Below are 6,758 nucleotides of genomic sequence, written 5' to 3'. Positions count from 1 at the left end.
GTGACTTACCGTGGCCGTGAGCTTACAAAGTATCTGCTGGGAACTTCGCGACGATTCTTTGGATTAGCAGACGAGACGGGACCGGCGGCGGAGCAGCCACCGGCGTATTATACGTACGTTGTGAAATCGTTGCATCTATTGCAAGATAACTTGCCAGACTGTGAATTGAATGAAATGACTCCCACAGAAATCTGTGAATACATTGCCCTGAAAAGCTTAGACGATGACCAGCGCAGGAAGTGCCGCAGAAGAAGGCGTAGGTCCATGATAACCACGTCCCTTCCAGCTGAAGTCCGAGACTTCACCTGGCTAAGAGAATGGCAGGCGTTACCAACGGCCGACCGCCTTGCGGCGTGGGGTGTGGCGCCCTCCGCCTCATGCCCGCAATGTGGCCGGACGGAAACACTAAATCATGTTCTCCACGAATGTCCTGTGGCACGCACTTTCTGGCGCTTGGTGACCAGCATATTTCATGTTAGTATGCAATGGCAATCGCGCCATAGAACCATTTTTGTTGAACTATTGATGTGTGTTGGTGCTTTTGTGCTATGGAAGCGGAGGGGATTGGCACACCTGCGGGGACGCCCGCAGAGGGCCATGTTTCCTCTGCTGCATCGCTTAAGGGCCTTGATGTTAACACATCTGAACGAAGAACTAGTCATCTTGGGGGAAGAAGCTTTCCTCCAGCGCTGGTCAACACGATTTATTATTGTTAGAAAGAATAAGGTGTCCATGCCTTTCCTTCCTTACTGAGAAGGTGGGCCAGTGTTTGTACTTATACTTGCAAATAGTATGTTCTATGCAAAATCGTTATCCTTTCTATGAAACGTACGTACATCTGCACGTAGATGTCATTGTGCAAATTTGAAATTTTGTTTGCAGGTACAAACAGTGTTCATTGTACATATGCATGTATATTGTTGTATACTATGAATGTCTTGAGTACATAATTGTATGAAATGAATAAGTCTTCTGTAATGTAGAACACTTTCGGAAAATAAAATTCTCTTAAAAGACAGACCAAAATTTCTGCGTTTAAGTTCCCCAAGAAAGACTATCGTCTTTAAAAATAAAGACGGCGCGTGACAGTGGCACGTGAAGCCACGGCTCGCGTTCCCTGGTGGCGTAGATTGTCGTAACTAAAATAAATCATTTGAAATCATGCCACTTGGTACATCTTCCTGAGGCTAAAAATCAGCGCAAACGCACTTGTTTGTCCGTCTACCTCTTTGTCCCTTCGCCCATCTGAATATGATTCCACGTCTCCGCGTATCTAATACACTATCATCATTGTTACACATTTGGTTTAGAGATATTGTCGTGTGCGCATGTGCGGTAAGGTTGTCTTGGGCTTATATATGCAATGGCGTATGAAAAATAAACCACTTGTGAGTCTGCGCTTGTGTCGTAAGTTTCTTTTCTTAGCGCGTGTCTTGTGCGTTTGCGCTGTAATTTTAGCCTCATGATTCTCGTCATGGTGTAGCATATCTACTGTGATTCTGGTTCAGCCGACTCGTTTCTTCCCTCCTGTGAAAGAACCAAAGCGTTCCCACTAGCTCGCGCCACCAAGAATCACGGGACGCTCTTCTTTTTCCCAGGCCGACAAGTGGCGCGGCGCTACAACCTCAAAATGGAAAAGTAGCGCTGGTCGCCAGCGATACGACGCAAACGCAGCGCGGGCAACGATGCAGCATGGCTCACGTATCGCATAAATTTAATTTGGCCATGTGTGACATCCCGTGCGTTTCTCCCAACGCAGCGTGCGTTTGTATTCTGCCGTTAGTATCCGGGAGAACGAATGCATTAAAGAAAGAAAATGACGCATGGCGTCATTGTCTAAAGCAGCGTGCTGCGGAACGATGGGTCGAAGGTTCGAATCCCCGGTCGCGCGCTTCGGAATTTCTCCTTTTGAATTATTTTTATTTGTGGGTTTCATTTACATATGTATATGCACATATGCATATACGGGACATGATGGCGATGGCGACGCCAAAATCCGCCGAGAGTGTCCATATAATTGCTGCGGCAATAATAATAAAAAAATGGGCAGATCTCACTCATACTGGGAGTCGATATCATGTGAAGCAGTAGGCAAGTAGTGGCCTATACCGAATTTCTTGTTTTGCTTCGAGTCGAGCGTGGTAAATCGGAGGGAATTCTTTGTGCATTTTGAGTAGTTATGGGTATATCGTTGGCAGGCCCATAGCGAGAATTTCTTTTCGGGGCGGGAGGGGGGGCACTTGCTGAAGGGCTTGATTATATGAAGAAAGCACCTATTTTGAGGAAAGTACCCCCCCCTCCCCGAGGGGGGTACTTTCCGTAACCCCAGGGGGGGGGGGTACTTTCCTCAAAATAGGTGCTTTCTTCATATAGTCAAGCCCTTCAACAAGTACGGAAAATACCCCCCCCCCCCCGGGCTACGGGATCGATAGTGGGCTTACCGGGAACGTAGATTATACAATGACACCCAAGTGGCCGACGTTGGTACTCAAATTAGAGCACAGATGTCAGCTTTATCGAAATGAACTGCGCGCTACGGTGCGATGATGTACACATCATTTAAAGCGGTTTTTTTGCCGTATTTCTCCGGCCTGAGCAATGGTTGACCATAGATGTAGGACTAATAGGAGTTAATATGTTATGTTTATTGCATAGTTATAAACGGCGATCACCAACACTGCAACCACAATTGACGTTGCCGCGATATGACGCTGTTATAGGGTCTTTTACAGCGAAAGCTGTTATGAGATCACAACAAGGACCGATTTTGGCGCCGTAGTTTCCCGCCGCCGCCGCCGGTGAAGGTAACCACTATCGCGCGAAATAAGAAAGAAAGAAACAAAATAATAAATAATATCCAGGATGGAACGAGGTTCGTACCTCTGTCCTATGCGTGGGAGCGCAGTATTCTACCTCAGAGCCATCCCGGTGCTTGAAACTAGACCCTATACAGGCTTCATGTCGGGAAGGAACCACATTAACACATGGAATTTAGTGTGGTAGAAGAGTAAAACAAGAACCAGGCGTCACACAGCGCGAATTCTGTAACAAGTAGGGGTGTGCGAATATTCGGGTTTCGAATTTGAATCGAATAATTGGTAATCGAATAATTCGATCCGACTTTCGAATGGCTGTATTCGAATTTTCGAGTAATTCGGCAGGACGAATACATAAAACGCGACAAAGGCCAATGGTGCAGCTTGGTTAGGGAGGGATGGCTAAAACTAACGCTAACGTCGTTGCAGTAGGTCTTTTGTTAAAACTTTAATCGGTATACTGATTGAAAAGGGAGCGCATGTTTACTTTAAAGGAGTTTATGTCGTTTGCGTACGTAAAAAAAGGACACATGAGATAACTGTCAAGCCCTTCACAACTTGCTATTCTGAAAAGAATCCACGGACGTCTTGCGTATTTCGGTCACTTATGCCGGAAGCGCCGTAAAACGTCCCTGCTTTGGCCCGCAGAACCCTCGGTGATTGGCTTCACATGTGAAAATTTGTTTACGCTGTGCAGTCGTCACTGCCGCTACGCACCGCTCGTTCAGAAACGCTTCTGTGAACGGGCGCCCGAAGATCTTTAGGCCCACAGCACCCATTGCGATGAAGCACAACATTACCATATGTAAAATAAGCCGTATTGCACTACCATAGGCAGAAAAAAACTAGCTACCGCACCCCCTTCTGTTAGCCATTAGAAGGTTAGGAGTGGCGCTGCTTACTTGAATGGCGGCCTCTATAAACATGTTTGCGTGCCTATAAACGCTGGAAAAAGAAAGCTCCCGAAAAAGCGCGTAATAAAGCTGTCGCCACGCCGTAGTGCCAGTGATTTTCTTTTGTATTGCCGTAAATGGCGGTACACGTTTCGTGTAAATATACTATTCGATATTTTTGGTCACTATTCGGCACTATTCAATTCGAATTCGATTCGAGATGAAATTTGACTATTCGCACACCCCTAGTAACCAGGCGTCCCACAATGCGAATTGCGCAACGAATGGGTTGTTGAATACATCCAACCCATTAGAAAGGGCTCTGCAATAATTCTTCATCGTCTTCAGCCACATCATCAACCAAGTGCACATAATGCCTTAAAGGTGTTTAGCGGGTATCACGGTTCTCCGCATAATGACGAAAAATTGCATAGTGGCTGCTTCCCTACTTCACAAAAACTATGATGATATATAGCGTAGTGGGTTACTCGCAAGTGCGCTTCCATTGGTTGCTAAAGGAAGCCCATGAGGTCTCCATCGTCAATTTTCTCAGGGTCTCAATAAAGTTATTTCCCTCTCTCTCTCTCTCTCTCCTTAACCTATGTTAAAGCGTGGTGGGAGAATTAAATAATGACCGGGCGTCACACAATGCGAACTACGTAACTAGTAGGTCGTTTAAAGTGTCCATCCCATTACAAAGCGCTCAGGCATAATTCTTCATCATCATCAACCGTCGCATCAACAAGGTGCAACGAATGCCTTACAGATGGTACTTCGCTTCCTCGAAGAATGACGAATAATATCGTGGTGGATGCTTTCCAACTTCACAAAAATTATGATTTGTGGCGTAGTGGCGTGGTAGGTACAGTCGCGCTCAATGACTTGCAACACGAGAGCGCGTGGCCTCACGAGTGTAATGATTGCGAACGGCTTCGACTTGCTTCATTTCTGTAATTAATATTATTTTCTTATTTAGGAACATCCCCCAGTGAGACAACAGCGTTGAGCGCGACTGTACGTTGCTAGTGCACTTAGATTAGTAGCCACAAGAGAGTTTATAACGGGATCTTGCAATACCGCTCTTCCAGCTTTCGCTGTGACTGTGCTGCGCTTTCCGCACAGGCCTGGCGTTTTTCGGAAGCACCTGTAATGTGGAACTGGGATCTTCTCTTCTACTGCAGGCGTGATCATTCCCTCTTCGCTTTCTAGATTTTTTGCCTGTCTTTGTAGCAGAATTCTTAGTGGTCATGTAGCTCTCCCCCCATTGTAATCTCCCGCGGTGGCCACGTATATGTTAAGAACTTCAGCTACCGCAAGGGTTCAATCATAATCATGGGCGTCAGTCGTCGGTACGGAGATGTGCCTCTAGGCGTCAACGTGAGTGCGAATCGTCCACATCAAGCGGTGCTATATCTGCCGAACAAGAGTAGACATTGTACGAGCTATCATATACCAATGCACTATAAACAATAAACTACTCCTGTACGACACGTATCACTTTCGTGCTATACCGATTCCTATGACCGAGGGATCAGCCACCATTTTTTAATCATTATTCTCACAAAATCAACTTGTAAAAACCTTTTTGTTGTACAAAATGAGAAATTATTCTCATTTCGAGTTTTTAAATATTATTTCTGAGCTACCCGATTCTTCGCCATTCCCCCTGAGTGGTTGTGAGCCAGCAGTATAGGATGCACATCTACATCCACACCTACATCTACTTTCCGCCGTTGCCAGCCGGCGCAGCTGGCCACGCTTCCGCTGCGGGCCCGAGCAGCAGCTCGCGCTCGCTCAAGGCCAGCCAACCAACAGCTGCAACCACCGAGTGCGCGTTCCCGTTACAAGAGGCGCTCTCATTCTAGAGGCGGAGCAGGTTTCTGTTAGAGATACAGAGGCCATTCGACATCCAGGCGCCGTTCCTGCTCTAGTCTGCCTATATTCCGCCTCGTTATGCAGCAAGGAGATCAGCACCAGACCTGGGAATCCAAGATCCCAGAGCTCCGAACGAGAGGTAAATCAGGCCACCTATACAGAGCGGCATTCGGATATTTTTGTGCAGATGTGAAGAGAAAATGGTAGCCTGAGGGCAATTGTCGAGCAACTTAAGAACCGCCATCGCCTCCTCCTATCACACATCCAGGTACAGTGGCCGCATGGGCTACGATCATCGATGAGGTTCTTATGGACGTCCAGCCAGGGTAAAAACCAAGAAAATGATAGCGCTAGCAAAACCAACCACTGACTAGGAGGCAGATTTCAAAACGCAGGTCAAGGATAGCTTGGCCGAGATCAAAATACACTAAGGTAGTGGTCGAGTCGACTGCGGGATTGGACAGCAGAGTCCCAAAGATCGAAGAAGGCCAAGGTAAATTTCTACGTTCAGCCGATGCCACTCCGGCACAAGTAAAGCCTGAGGTCAGAATCGTACACAAGGTGGCATCCCGTAGCGATTCGCAGGAGAGGCGTCTAGAGGTATCCAAGAATGGCGGGACACCTTACGAATTGCGTAATTTGGTAATGGAACTGCTGGGGCTTCCAATCAAATAGGGCAGCCCTATGGCAGTACGTCAAATCCCAGTCGATACGAGCAAAAGTCATTATGCTATAGGAGATGGTTACGGAAACGTTGAGCCTGTAAGGCTGCACACCACATGTCACGAAAAGCCGAGAGGGCAGCGGTATCTGCACGTTTGTGTCTAACATGTACACTTCCATCGCGCACAATGATACAAAACAAGGTTGCCCACTCACCGATATAAATCGCACAAGGCAGCAAGCTGAGAAACAGCATATTCATACTCCACATATATAGCTCTCCAAAAGGTAGGAGGAGGAGGAGAAACCTTTATAGAAGCAGGTGATGCTTGATAACCCTGGATACATCCCTAGGCCGGGACGTCATTATTCGAAGCCACCGGCCGAGCCCGCTGGACCGGCGTTTGATGTTGCTATAGTTCTCAGCTATTGATCAGGGTCGCCACCCAGCCCTCTTTGGTGGGGTCGCGAATTGGGGTTAACTTTGGGTTCACTTGGCAGGCCCAGACCA

The sequence above is a fragment of the Rhipicephalus sanguineus genome, chromosome 7, assembly GCF_013339695.2.
Source record: "Rhipicephalus sanguineus isolate Rsan-2018 chromosome 7, BIME_Rsan_1.4, whole genome shotgun sequence".
Classification (NCBI taxonomy): Eukaryota; Metazoa; Arthropoda; class Arachnida; order Ixodida; family Ixodidae; genus Rhipicephalus; species Rhipicephalus sanguineus.
The sequence above is the reverse complement of the archived record's forward strand: the minus strand, read 5'-3'. Positions refer to the sequence as shown.